At 40.7% G+C, this 15,011-nt stretch overlaps 1 protein-coding gene across 2 annotated transcripts in view; it reads left to right on the forward strand.

Moving 5' to 3' along the window:
• Positions 1-15,011, forward strand: part of PELI1 (pellino E3 ubiquitin protein ligase 1) — a 58,423-nt gene that overhangs the window by 25,990 nt on the left and 17,422 nt on the right. Inside the window, exon 1 of one of the 2 annotated variants that reach the window (XM_030557910.1) lies at positions 4,059-4,183. The exons of the other annotated variant lie outside the window; for it this stretch is intronic. The gene's annotated coding sequence lies outside the window, so the exon portion shown is untranslated. Of the gene's footprint in view, positions 1-4,058; positions 4,184-15,011 lie in introns of those variants that run through there. 2 annotated transcript variants of the gene reach the window in all.

Below are 15,011 nucleotides of genomic sequence, written 5' to 3' on the forward strand. Positions count from 1 at the left end.
TCTATACATGTGGTACATATAAGTCTGTTGCCCATAAGGCAATAGAAGTAAAGGACAAATGAGATTACAGAATCAGAGGCACAGTAGTTCTTCTCTAACCCTTAATAGAAAGGGAGAAGATAAATAATTGAGGGAAACATTTAAAACATAGGTACAGTGCTGTTTGTAATCTGTTGGAGTCAATGGGTTGCCATGGAATGGTGGTCTGTTAACGTGGTAACTTCAATATGCAGTTTAGTCTTCACTAGTTAAATAATTGCGCATTATATAGACACAGTGGATGCTGTACTAGAGACCGTCCTTGTTAAGTAATGTCCTGCCTCGAGAGACAAATACTTTATCGAAAGCCACCTCTGTTAAGAAGTCCATTTTTATTGCTCTCTGGAGGCGTTGCTTAAGACATACTTCTATGTGTGTACATGCACACAGTGTTAGAACCGCCTTAAAAATATATGAATGGTAGACAATTAAATATGTAAATATTCAAAGAAACGTGGACAACAGTTTTAGCTCTGCATTCAGACCTCTCCACACTGTGACCCAGTTATATAGGATGTAATCTACATATGGATAGCTAGTAGCAATAGAAACACATTTGCCTTTTGTAGAGAACTGGGCACTCTGTGGCCTGCAATGTGCAGTCAAGATCATGGTATATATCTGGAGTTTATATGGATAAATGGGTCCTGCACTTGCATGTGGAGGGTGAATGAGTAAGTATGCTGATAGTCTGTACAAAAAGGGTGGGTGATGTTTTGGATTATATGTAGAAGGTTATTGGAGAAATGTTGCCTGTTGCCGAAGGTGGGATTGAGGAGAACGGTTCTTTGGTTTACATACTGGGGGGAGATGTATATTTGTAGCCATCTCATAAAAGGAGAGTGAATTGGAGGAGGGTATGTGGTTGGTGAGTGGTTCATGTAGTGAACTGATAGTTCATACATTAGTATCTAAAGTGGGAGACTGAGTGGTGGGATATCTGGCTCCTACTGGAAATACACTTTCTCTCTCACTGTAGTTTTTTGGTAAGGAGAATCTCCAGGGTGCCTACCCCATGAGCAGTCAGACCATCTGAGCTCTTTGAGGGTGCCAAAACAGCCGTGGATGTTTCTAAGACAGAAGTATCAAACACATTCAGCGGAGAAGGCCGTACTCCATTTTTAGCTATGCTCTGTGGGTGGGGTATAACTTAGGATGAAACACTAGCTTTGATCTACAGAGGCACCTCCACTGGTGTCGCTGGGAGGAGTGCACAAAGAGCAAGGGTGGAGCAGGACTTTTATGTAGCAATTAAAGGTGAGACTTTAAGAAGTTCTGACTAAGTGTTGGCCTAACTCTGCAAGACTACAATCATTGGCTTCAATGGGAGTCTTACCATTGACTTCAGTGCATACAGGGTAAGTGCACGGAGCTGTGGAAAATCACATCCTAAACTTCAGTCATGTATGGTTATTTCTGTACCTTATTGTCGCACTCAGTATCACTCAATGTGAACGTGTTCTCCTTCAGGCCAGTGCAAATTCTGCCCTTTCTCTCATTTCCTTCTCCATTCTCATTCCTCTAACATCTCCCCCACCCACCTTCCTTCTCCATTTCCTTATCTGCAGCAACTCTCAATTCCTGCCCCTGAGGCTTTGTTCCACTCCTTGTCCATCCATCTGCTAACATGCTCAGCAGTGAAATAGTTTATCATTGGATTTTAGAGTTAATATCTCAATGAGATTAATGGTGGGATAAGTAGAGTTCATATCTCTTGGAACTATTGTTTTCCTGCTGTCTGCACACGAGGGGAGATAACTGTATTGGTTTGCCCTTGGTTCAGATAGTCAAGGTTTTCTTCCGACCGTGATGGCTAGAAACTTGCTACTCATAAAATGAAAGCTCCTATTCTGAATTGGTCACACAAATCACAAAAGCAAATTTAAAAAAAAATAAATAAATAATTCAGCCTGAGCCAGGTGACAAAGCGATGGAGTCAGAACAGCAAGGGTGTATATCTGAGAGAACTATTCAGTGTCCAGGTAAGACCCTTCCTCTGCAGTTAGGATCCACTCCACAGAATGGCAGAGAGATCTTGTGGGAAGATTCTCCATTGTCCACATCGCAAACAATTCACAGATTCTGGCCCAGTTAGCAGCATCTCTGCTCAGGGAAAGGTTCAAAATATAAACAGGGCAGGAGTGTGAAAAGTGAGGGCTGGTATTATCTGTGGGGAGTGGAGTTGCGCAACAGAATTGCGCTATGCTTGGCTCCAACTAAGCAGTGCTGCAAATGGCCCTGCTTTCATGAGTGCCAAAATAATCAAAGCGGTGGTCTAAACACAGGTGTTGTACTGCTTTAACTATATCATTTTGAAACTGATACTGTTAAAGCTGTACAACTCGTTAATGTACATGAAATTACATCAATATAAAGGTGCGTTTAAGCTGTATCATTATAAGGTGCCTTTGTACCATGTAGCAGCATGCACACTAGAAGCAGTCCTGATGCTATTTTGGTTTTTTAACTAAATCACGCACAAACATTGTATACAACTTCTGAGGATAGTAATGAACCTGTGAGATCAGTTGAAAATGGAATTGGATTTTTTCACCCATGTCTCCTCCTGCCAGAGGCAGACAGATTTATAACCATCAGTGAAAGATTATATTCATTTGATCAGGGAAGAAAGTTGGACTGTTTTTTCCCAAACAGTTAAGAGATGTTGGGCCAAAGTCTGATCTCTATTACCCTAGTGCAAATCTGGTCTAACTCATTGGGTCTGAATCTTCCCCCAACTTTGCACCATGTCTAGTCATTTACACATGGGCAAAGCGACAGCCAAGTGAGTGTTGAATGGTAGAGGCTACCATTCTGATTTGGTTGGCAGTGTCTTACACCCACTTTGCACTTACTTTGCTCAGATGTTAATAATCACTTGAGATGTAAGACAATAATGAATCAAGTCCATTGAGTCAACAGGAGTTGCTTCACAAGTACTTAAAAAAGCTCCCCCCCTACACCCACAAAAGACAAATTTTGCCTTCGCAAGTGGCCACGTGAATCCAGCTTTGTAGTCAGGAGCACTCTCCTGCTGACAAAGCTAATGACGCTCACCAGGCTGGAAGTATTTTGTTGACAAAAGTGACGACAAAGAGCATTTACACACGCTGACTTTTTTAGCGACGAGGCTGACACAGCCTTGTCACTAAAATCTGCGTGGTGTAGACAAACCCTAAGAGATGAGATCAGAACCTGGCCTGACATACAATGGGAGTGAGTCCGTAAGAAGCAGCTGGCTGGCGATGTCTGGTGTCCGAAAGTGGATAGACACAAGTGGCATCTATAGGTGTGTTTAGAGCAGGTAAAGGTCCAAATTTATCTAGAAACAGGATTGTCAATGCCTACAGACTGGTCTACACTGCAAAATTAGGTCAACTTAACTACATTGCTGAGGGCTATGAAAAGTTTCAGGCCCTGTGTGTTGTAATTGAGACGGCCTAAGCCCAGAGTAGACACCACTAGATAGACAAAAGATTTCGTCTGTCGACCTAGCTACTGCCTAACTCCTTCCCTAGCAGTAGCATCTAAACCACAGTGGCACAGCTGCCATGATTCTGATGTAGATGTACCCTGAGGAGTTTCCATTGTTGCTATCTTAGTAGGTAATATTAGGGAATTGTTTTAGATGTGGGAAGTGAGGAAAGCTAATTTGGTTAATAAGTACTAATTTAAAAAAACAAAACCCCACGCTGTAGTCTGTATCGATACAGTTATGTAAGACTGACAAGAAATAGAACAGTCTCTGAGGTGCCAATACAGAAGAATTGCTAGGGTTCAGGCTTGTGTTTAAAATTTATTCTATACCACCTTCTTCCTTTTCTTCCTTTTGGGGCCACCAGTTAATTTTGTAGAGGGGTAAGTGAGATGTGAGCTCTGATTTCAGCCAATGATGTGTTGGCAGTGGAGTGTTTCCCTAGATTGCGTAGCTCTGAGCCAGCCCCGGTTTCAGTCAGCAGGCATTACCAAGTGCTTAAGTAACCGAACACACAGCAGAGGCAGTCAGAGTCTACAAGTTGCTGCGGTTTGAAGGATACTCTTGAACTCTGTGGATTTCATCTTTATTTTAAAAAGCCTGGCTTTTTTCACCCCCGTGTTCCCCTTGTATACGGTGTGGAAATACAGGAAGAATAAAGAGGTACTGGTAAGTGCCTGGATGTAGTCATGTCTTTTGTTTCAATATCATGTTTCTCTGTCTTGTTGGACTCAATAGGCATGTGTTGATTTATTTATTTATTTATATTTTTTAAACAAGATTAACAAGTGAGTTTCCTTCTGTAAGTAGCTGGAGAAAAATTCAAAGCATTTTATGTAACGTTTCTTGTTCTAATTGATTTGAGGGAATCTGAGATAACAGGCAATGTGGTGTTTGTAGGCTTCTCTCCCACCCAAAATAAGGAGCGGCTTTCGAAGTGAAGGTTATACACTGCATGTCTTGTGTTTTGAAAATAGCTTAAGATGATTTGGGGGCATCTTGATCTACAACTTAGGAATGAGATGTGATTGAAGCAGTCAGTGTGTCTAATCAAATGACTACAAACTGCAGTCTCTTACCAAAGTCTGATTATTTAGCTGCTTTATCCTGTGCATTAGTCTAACCAACAGTTTAAATTCATATTAAAGGTGCTCTGAATATGTCCTATTGCTATTAGAACATCTGTTGTCTAAACAATCTTATGTTGCCTTGTTAAATGTCAGAAAGCTTGTCAAAAATCAAAGCTTTCTGGTCCAAATCTGCAGAACAAGCTTTCAGAGGTGGTTTTGTAGTGGGGCAGGATCTGTCTTTATCTATTTTAGCTAAAGGTGCATTATATGGTAGGATATCCCTTCCCCCCAGTGTGTTCAGTCACAAAAACACTGGAATCTCCATGCAATATGCAAATACTTTGATAAAAGGTCCTTAAAAAATAAAAATGTATACATCTGTATTTTTGGCAAGTGTTTTAATAAACATGGCCAAAACTATTGTGTACAGGAAGAGAGGCTTCTGTCAATGACACACAAACTGAAGAATTTTTTCAGGTGATATACTTGAATTTCTTGGGTGTTTTTCTCTTGCCTCACCGCAGAAGACTCAAAGGTGGCTATAAAAGGCACTATCCTGCACAGTATGGAGTTCTTCCTGGGCTTTACCTCTTGGAGAACCAGTCCCTAACTGTTAGTTTGTGCAAATGGAAAAGCTCTACTTTTTAGCTGTTAGCTTTCTGCCTAGGGTAAGGATATGTTAATATCTTTATAAGCATGCCACCTGATATGTTTTTATTTAAAACATTCATAAGGGATCATAGATTTGTCTCAGTTTCACAAGTTCAATTAAGTCTGTTGGGTAACTGGTGCAAAGGAGAGAGCTTCCCATTTTTTTTGAAATTGTATGAACTAGATTACATTACAAGTGCAACCAAGGACTGATGCAGAAAGCTGCAAGTTGAGAACCTGATCCCATGCTCTTTACCTTCACAAGTCATTCATGAGTAATTTTTACTCTTGTGAGTAATCCGACTGAATAAGGTTTGCAGTATTTGGTTGCAGAAAAAGCTCCATAGCCAACTTGTGGGCTTTGTGGAAAGGTGGTGTGGTTTGTCATCATTTTATCTTGAGACTTAGGCCGTGTCTACACTAGCAACCTTACAGCAGCACAGCTCTCCCACTGACATAGCACTTTTCCACAGCGGCACTTCTGTCAGTGTAACTTGTGTTGCTCAGGGGGCTGTTTGTGTCACTCGGGTGTGAAAAAAGTTATACACCTCTACCCCGCTATAACGCAGTTGTGGGGGGCCAAAAATCTCTACTGCATTATAGCTGAAACCCCATTATATCGGGGTAGGGGCGGCAGGTCTCTGGCAGTGATTTAAAGAGCTCCAGGCTCCAGCCGCTGCAGGGAACCCCAGGCCTTTTAAATCACTGGTGGAGCCCCACTGCCACAGCCCTGGGGTAGCGGCAGCGGGGCTCCAGCAGTGATTTAAAGGGCTCCAGCCACTGTGGGGATCCCAGGCCCTGTAAATTGCCAGCAAGCCCTGGTGGTGGCAGCAGGGCTTCAGCAGGATTTAAAGGGCCTGAGGCTCCCTACAATAGCCCTGGACCCTTTAAAGCGCTGCCCGAGCTCCACTGCCACAGCCCCGGGGTAGCGATGGGAGGGCTCTAGTAGTGATTTAAAGGGCCCAGGGCTTCCTGCAGCAGCTGGAGCCCTGGACCCTTTAAAGCACCACCGAAGCCCTGCTGCTACTGCGCTATACGCAGACCTGTGTTATATCAGGTCACGTTATAGCGGGGTAGAGGTGTACCAACAAAAGTGGTGATGTAGACATGGTCTTATCTAATGGGCATGGGAAAGATGGGGTAAACTGCATGTGAATATTCCACCTTGCGAGTGGCTAAGACTTTTCCTAATTAATGAGGTTAGATGGCAATATCAAAATTACAGCTTTAAAATAGCCATCATGTGCTAAAAGATAATGTTCTCAGCTTCCCACACAATGTCTCTGAATTACATCACTTATCTGTGGGAGGACATCATGGTTTCCTCAGAGGAGGATCAGCTGTTACTTTTCATAACAAAAATATGCTGGATTTTTTTAAATATTGCAGGGACTATTATGTAACTTTTTTCCTCCTGAGTGTAGTGTTCACATAGTTGATCAGGTTCTGATCTCAGTGTAAATGCAGAGTAATGCTGATATGATTGTGAGCAGAATCTGACCCAGTGTGCTTAACCATCTTTTGAAGAGAAATGATATTTTGACTTATATATCTCATAAACAAGGTGCAGATTTTTTTTAAAACTAGTTTGTAATTCACATCTGCTAAAATGTTTGTCTTGTTCATCAGACAAAGATGTTTTGTTCTTTATGCTGTGGTTCCTGAAGCCTCAGAGGGAATATCTGCACTGCAATAAAACAGCCTGCAGCTCCAACGGGGAAAGGTCTCAGAGCCCTAATGTCTACACAGCAATTTTTAACCCTGCAGCCTGAGCCCTGCAAGTCTAAGTCCTCTAACCCATGCCATGGGTCTCTTAGCGCAATGTAGATGTACCCAAAGACACTGATTAGCATTTATACAAATTGTGGGGCTATGGCACAGATTTGTCAACTCTACGGAAATTAACGCTTAAACTGGAGAAAGTCAGATGTTCTGATCAAGACCAAGACAATAAGTTTACTCTTATGTGTAAAGCCACTTGTCTTTGTGTTTGGAGGTTTGGAGCCTTTGTTTGTGGTTTGACCTTTTGTTAGCCTTGAAACTATGGTACAATTGACTAATAAATCTGTTTTACCAAAGATTATTTTAGGTTTGCTACTCTAATAAATGAGATTGTAGTAAAGAGTCTCAGGGCATAGAAACTGTCATGTCTTGCTAATATCATGTTATGTTTGGTGACCTCTGTAAGAAGGACTACACGCTGCCTAAGTTTGGCCTTGTGGTTTTTTATTGGTGGTTTTTTTAGGTTACTAATATTAAAATATTTGAAACTAAAACTGAAATCTCTCCTGTGTGTACAATGGATGGTTAAGCTTTTTTAGTGCCTCGAGGGGAAGGGAATATGTAGCACAGACTTTGAGAAAGGGGATTAACTATTTGAAGAAAAAAACTATCACTGACTTTAAAAGGTGTACACCGAACTTTGGAGCTATGTTAGGTATTAAAAAGAAAATTAACATTTCCATAGAGAGAAGAATGAAATTATTCTTCCTTCAGAACAGTAAAATAATGCTACCAGTGATGTCACTTCACACTTAACACCCCCATCTTTACTCCCTATTATCCAACACAATCCCCAATGGTACTCCCTGACTACCTAATACAATCCCCTTTATACCATCCCCGATGGGCATTGTGCTTTACAGACATTGCTGCCTCAAGGAGCTTTGTAGTCTAGGGGCCTGATTCTTCTGTCACTTACAGCAGTATAGATCAGGAGTAACTTTATTAACTTTCATGATCAGGTTTGTGATATAAAACAAACTGTCATCTTCATGAAGCAAAGCATCAGATGAAAAGATAAGTCTGTCAAACTGGAATTAATTTTTTTTTAAATGAATGCATGGTATCATAAGTGGCGTTGTGCCTTCTACAATAAATATATGCTGACAATCTCAGTCGCATGATCCAGTCCTTTGGTGTGTGTGTAATAGAAAGTTATACTACGCACACCCTCCCTCCTCTCCAAACCACTCATTGGATCTAGCAAATAGACTGATGGGCTTTTTCTGTCAACCAGGAAGGCAGGTAGTCTGCAGGGAATTAAATTTTTCGTCTCACTAGGCCTGCTTACTACTTTCTCTGCCTCTCTTCCTCCTAGATTTCACATTAAAAAATGTCTTTCTGCTGAAAAAAGACCCGTGGTAGCATAGGGAAAAAACTCATTTGGAATCTTAATCCAGGTACATGGACAGGAGAGTAATAGCCAGTCATTTTTAAATCCAGAAAATAGGACTGCTGCTTCAGTGATTAGGGATGAGGACATGAGGGCAAACACTATATTGGACTCCTTCATAAGAACTACCGGGAAAATGTGGAGTCCTGATCCTATAAACTTTAACATCACTACTCGTATGCACAAAGTCAATGGGACTGTCCATGAATTTAAAGTTAAGCACGTGTGTAAGTGTTTTGTTTGCAAATTTGGGTCCTGATTATGGGGGTTTTTAGTCATGCAACCACATCACTGAACATGGAATTCCCTTTGTATTAGAAGACCCTTTGTATTTTGGGACTGAGTAATTTTGTTTACTAAAAAGTAATATATTAATTTGAGCAAGATTGCGGTCTCATTTATTTTACACTAATGAAACTCCATTGATTTCCATGTAATTGTCACCATTGTGACAGAACAGAATCGGACTGGTAAGTGTATAATTCACCAGTTCAGTTTCAATTTAACTGGGTTTGCTGCTTGTAAATAAACCAGGATACCCGAACTGATTGACTGGCCTGTTGTCCTATTCTAAATGAATGAGAGGAGTGGAATATGTAAGGGCTGCATGGTTTCCAGATACAGAATTAACATTGCACGGAATTTATGGTGCTTGTCAATTGTAGGGTCTGTGGGCTTTGTTTCATCTTTTTAGTGGGTAGAAATAAAGATTTAGAGCTTGTAGGTAGAACATGAAGAGGAAAATATTGCAATGCTGAGTGACATCAGTTAAAATATTCTGCTTTTGCTTCTGAATCCGCATGTTTGTTTATTTATTTTTTTTAAAAGAAACCTCTGTCAATGAATATATTGTGTGTGTGGTGGTTCTTTAATCGCAGTATTTTAGAAAAGCCTGGTCTGGCATGAATTACAGTTGCTAACAGCCCATAATGCTAGCTCTGTGTTTAGAAAATGATGGTAATTTACTACAAAGAGACTTTTATTCTAGTATTTTTAGCTCACAGCAGAGTATTTAATGAATCTCTGCTTGGGCTTATTGAACTCACCATTTTTTCCCTGCACGTTAACCATTAAGATGCTGCCAGTTCAATTTGCATGTTGGAAAGCTGAGTTTTAAGTTAGTAGTTCAGTAGACTTCATTAATTTACTTCTCAAGGTGCTGTGTACCAATCAGTTCTCCCTCTGGTATCAGAATAAACCAAAAAATCCCAACCGGGATCTATAGACTTATAATAGCAGTCACAGGAAAGACTAATGTGTACATGGTCCCTTTGGATCAGAAAATACTGAGATAATCATGTGGCTGAGAACAACATCAAAGTACAACTGGTAGAAAAACCTCAACACTTGGTTGTGCTTTTTCCCCAACAAACCTGAGTTTTCAAATAAAAGCATTGTCAAATTTGGCAGCCTTCAGCCAGCTCCCCTTCAAAAGCATTTGTTGTATCACTTACATTACAGCCAAATTCTTCTCTCAGTATAAACGTAGTCAGTGAAGATGTTGCAAGTTTCCATGGATGTTTGCTGCTTGCATATATATTGCTTGTTCCCACAACATATGGTTTGATATAAGTATGTTAGTCCTTACGTGGTTTGAAGTATTCCTAAGTGTATGCATTGTCTAATTAACAGAAGAGATGTGGAAATAACCTCTTCCCCTGTCCCTTAGCCGAAGTATAACCAATAATCTATGGGGACAAAGTGGGTGAGGTAAGAGTTTATCAGACTAACTTCTCAACACCAACAGAAGTTCGTTCATTCGTTCTCGTGTTCTCTCTCTCTCTCTCTGTCTCTCTGTCTTTGGCTCTCTCTCTCTCCCTCTCCCTCTCCCTCTCTCAGAAGTTAGTCTAATAACAGCTACCTGTCTCTTTAGTATCCTGGGACCAATACATCTACTACAACATTGCATACGAAAATCTCACTCTCTCTTCCTGTCACGGCAAGAGACAAACATTTCCATGATTGAGATGAAGATGTAAAGAAGGGGAGGGGGAGAGAACTCTTAGGAAAGGAAACTTTGTCTTTTCTAGACTACATTTAAAAATATTCCAGTTTTGAACTTGGTCTATTTGACAGCTGTTGGGGCATGAGGTCCACAAAATACATACAAAATCTTTCCACAATATGCATACATTCTGGACAGCAGCAGTGAAAACTACCCAACCCTCCTGACTCTTCCCTGCTCTGGATGGACCAGTTCTGAGGGTGAAAGTATCCTCCATTCACCATGACTGTTCAGTAGTTAGGTTTCTCTGCTGAGACTGCCAATAGGAATGCAAATTAGTATTCATTGTGATGGTATCTTTTGTGGTAGTAACAGCTGTCCTTTAAGAGCTGACTGAGATCACCAGCTCATTACATGTAAATCACCAAACAGCCATAGAATAATGATTTTCAGCCACTGCGAGCCTAGCTAATACTTATGCATGAGTCACTTTGCTTATATGAATAATCACATTGAGTTTAATGGAACTACTCACAAGCAAAGGGGCCAAATCTTGCATACTCCTGTGCCGTATCTGAAGCAATGATCTTGAGGTGAAGGACATGTACTCTGTTCCCAGTGCTCTGAATTATCAAGTCCTCTTCCCTTCCGATCTTGCAAAAATATAAATAAAACAAGGCTTTTGTTTTTGGAGTAAAAATTTGAGATCAAAGTTCTGCAACTGAGGAAGGAGCATGGCTGGTGAGGAAGACACTAATTTTAAAGTAGCTTGACATTTGTCTGGTATCTAACATAATGGGGTTGAACCAGCCTTTAGGCACTACTGTGTTTATAAATGGTTAGATTGGCTGGCCTAGTGGATTCTGTCCTAAGACAGTGGAGCTCCACCTTTTCAGACTACTGTACCCCCTTTCTCTTGCCTACCTGCCAATCTCACCTCCCTTTAAAACGTCTTGCTAACAAAATCAGACATAAAAATACAAAAGTGTTGCAGCACACTGTTACTGAAAAATTGCTTCCTTTCACTGTATAATTGTAAAATAAATCAATTGAAATATAAATATTGTGCTTGTATTTCACTGTATAGTATATAGAGCAGCATAAACAAGCCATTGTAAGAAATTTTAGTTTGTACTGACTTTGCTAGTTCCTTTTATGTAACCTGTTGTAAAACTAGCAAATATCTAGATCATTGTTGTACCCCCTGGAAAACCTCTGCATACTTCCAGGGGTACATGTACCCCTGGTTGAGAACCACTGTCCTGAGAGCTGTGTACGGCATATGTCCTGACGATGCCTTCTTTTCAAAGGAGGAAACAAGAGGAGACTTTGAGAAAGGTGTTCAGCTAGGAAAGCTTCATAACGTACTCTTTCCAGTCTGATTAGTTGTTGAGCGTCTGAGAGGCTGGATCACCTCACAAGAACCTTTTACAAGCTTAGAAAATAGAAAATCACTTTCAGTTCCTTATTGAACTGTTCTAGATGATAAAACTGAAGAAAGTTTTCCTGACATGGAAAAATTACTGACAAGGAAATAGGGGCAGGAGATCTGATAACTGAGTTTTCAGCTGCCTGTGCTGAAGATTTTGACTATCATTGTGCCAAGATAATTCATCTTTTAGATGTGAGATTTCAAGGAGACTACTGAATTGTATCTCTTACATTAACCTTGTTTGACTCTTTAAGACTTACTTGTCTTCTTATGAAAGATTAAAAAGGCACATTATACCGATCATAGAAATGCAGGAAATCGAGAAAGAAAAGACTTATTAGATAAATCCAGTCTATCCTGCCAGATCAGGAAGGTTTCCTACAGTAAATCCTTAAGTACTTTGTCCATTTCTAAATGATTGATGCAAATAGGCCTCCACCACTTCCCTAGAAGATTCTGTATAATGAGTGTAATTTTCAATTTTGTGAAATTCCAGTAAGACTGCTTAGAAATTTTATTGTAAGACTTTCTTTAGGCATGATTAAGGTTCTTGCAGTTCTTGGTGCGGAGTCCACAAAAGGTCAAGGTAAAGGATTTCTTTTTAAAAAGTCATAGATGATTTTAAGAAAACATGATTGTCTATAACACTAAAAACAAAGACAAACCTGACAACGGCTTTGTCTATACTTTTCAGCCATTGATGCAAACCCTCAGTGTAGAAATGACTTGCACTAGTGTGAATCATGCTAGAGGACAGTAGGGGCTTAAACCAATATGGTTGAAATTCCAGTGTAGAGCATGCCCAGGTTTCATTGCACAGGCTTGCGGGGAAGAGACCTATTCAGAGCTGATATAAATGGTGGTGTGTCATTTCAAAAAATTGGGTGTAATGACATGTCAAGGGGATAGTGTCACAAGAAATGCAACTAACAAGAGCAGTGAGAAGGTGCACGAAGAGACTGAAGGCCTCCCCCTTGGCTTCCTTAGCATGAGTTACACCCACTAACACTGACTTACCCACGTGTAACATATGTTAACATGTATGCCACCTCTGAATTTGTCACTGAGGGCCTGAGCTTTGTAGGTACTTGACTTTGATTTGGAGTTGTTGGTGTTCAGTACTTCTGAAAATCAGACCTTCCGTGTGCAATTGACAAAAGCGTGTAAGCTTGAATTTAGCATAAAAAGCTAGAGAATTTTAATTCAAAAACATTCATGCAAATTACTGCTTTCCCCTGGCAGTGAAGGAACAGTTGTTCCCATGATCACAATGATTGGATTTGTAATTCTTGAGTTTTCCCTGGGGGAATAAAATCTTAATATGGTTGTGTACCCACAAAATCAGCTTGATTTGGATTCCTCTTAGGAAAAAAATGAACTAGGGCATGTTTTTAGATTTAAGTGTGAACAAAATCTTGTTGTATTGTGGCTTCCAAGTTAAAAGATAACTTTCTTTAGCAATTTGAAGTGATGCATCAAAAGAGGCTGTTGTCCTGGCTGAACTGGTGTTTAACATGAAACGTGGTCCACCATTTTGGTCAATGGTAGGAGTCTCTTTGGTCTCTGTTCTGTAGCGCTCTTCTCCAGAAAGAGGTTGCTTGGCCATCAGTTTAGGTAATTCTTTAAAGAGGTTTATTCTCCTCCTATCGGTGTGCATGTATAATTCCCGCTACAGCTAGTGGAAGGCAGAGCATCAGAACCTGACTTTGGGGCTAGCAGCCGCATTTTTCCAGGGCACTCCACAGAACAAATAATTTATGACCTGAAAAATAGCAAGGGGAGAACATTCCAGACCTCTTCCCACCAAAACCAAAACTACTCGCGCTCGGATCTTTTCCCATATCCTCTGGTCCTGCCTGCATGAGGCAGCTTTAAGTGTACTGCTCAGTACTCTTACAAGTAAGCAAGGCACAGTACCATTAAAATCCTATTTACCACCCCAGTCTAATAATATTCCCTAATGGGCAGTGTTGCAGATCCCATGGCAGTTAAATGACTGAGCAGCAAATGTCAAGATTTTAATGACTTCCAATGTGTACTTCAGAAGAAAAAACGCCAAGTGCTGACTATGAAATGTGATCGCTAAGACAAAAGTGGCGGTATGCAGAGAAGACTGAACTTTGATCTCTTCTGCAGCCTCTATTCTTCCTATCTGCATTTTACAAATGGGTTAATCATTAAAGAGAAGACTAGAAATGTAGGGGTGTCATTTTTGACTTTTAAAGGCGATGAATAGTTGCTTGTAACAGGCTTTTGCCCAGACCAGCATGGAGGTAAATCCATTTTATATTGAGCAATGCTTCGGTGTACTTGCATGGAGAAACACGAGAGAAAGCAAAACAAGAAATGCTGTTACTACAGTTGTGACTAACAAAGATGGTGACAGGCTATTGTCGTAAGCCCATATGCTTCAAGGCACCCAATACAGGCGCAAACCTAGAAGCTCTGAGTGCCTAGGCTGTATCTTGCTAGTGAACCCCTCATAGGGGAAGATGTGGCCCCAAGGATTCCTCGGTAGTTTGTCTCCAGTGGAAGTGTGCTGCCAGGGTGTAAGAGCAATCCCACTGGGGAGCAGAGCTGGTGTCTAGGCATAGTGCCTCTCCATGGTGTTGGCTTTTGCATTCCTGGGCTCGGGTCACCCTGGGTGGTGTAGGGGGCTGGTGATCTGGCTTGTTGATGTGATGTTTAGGTAAGTACTGTTCAGTGAGTAAGGGTTTCAGGACTGAGCCCTAAACGTGTAGGTTATTTTTAAAAATGAATCTTCCTTTTAATCTTTTGAGATAACAACAAACACTCCCCACATGCCTGTACTAACTTTGATCATCAAACCAGCAGGCAAGTTTTCTTTCTGGGTTTTGACTTCATTGCATAGGAATTCCTAAGGAGTCATGGCCAATGGACTCAAACCTAAGTGCCTAAAGTCAGCTCCTAAATCCATGCTTAGGCTGCTAAATAAAAGTGCCCTGATTTTTCAAAAGGTGCAGCGCACCTGTAGCTCCTGTTGAAGCTAATAAGAGCTGCTGATGGTGCAAATTACTTAAGCACTTAAATGTGAAATGTTTTGCCTTAAATTGTTTGGTCTCCATAATTGGAGGATTGACTCTTTCAGTATGTTACTAGATATGACCCCGTGTTACTAGGCTGCATGCAGATAAAAATCAAGTAATGGATTTATAACCTTACCTTAATATTTTTCAATTATTTGTATATATGGAGAAATGGAC

This window comes from Gopherus evgoodei, chromosome 3 (assembly GCF_007399415.2).
Source record: "Gopherus evgoodei ecotype Sinaloan lineage chromosome 3, rGopEvg1_v1.p, whole genome shotgun sequence".
NCBI lineage: Eukaryota > Metazoa > Chordata > Testudines > Testudinidae > Gopherus > Gopherus evgoodei.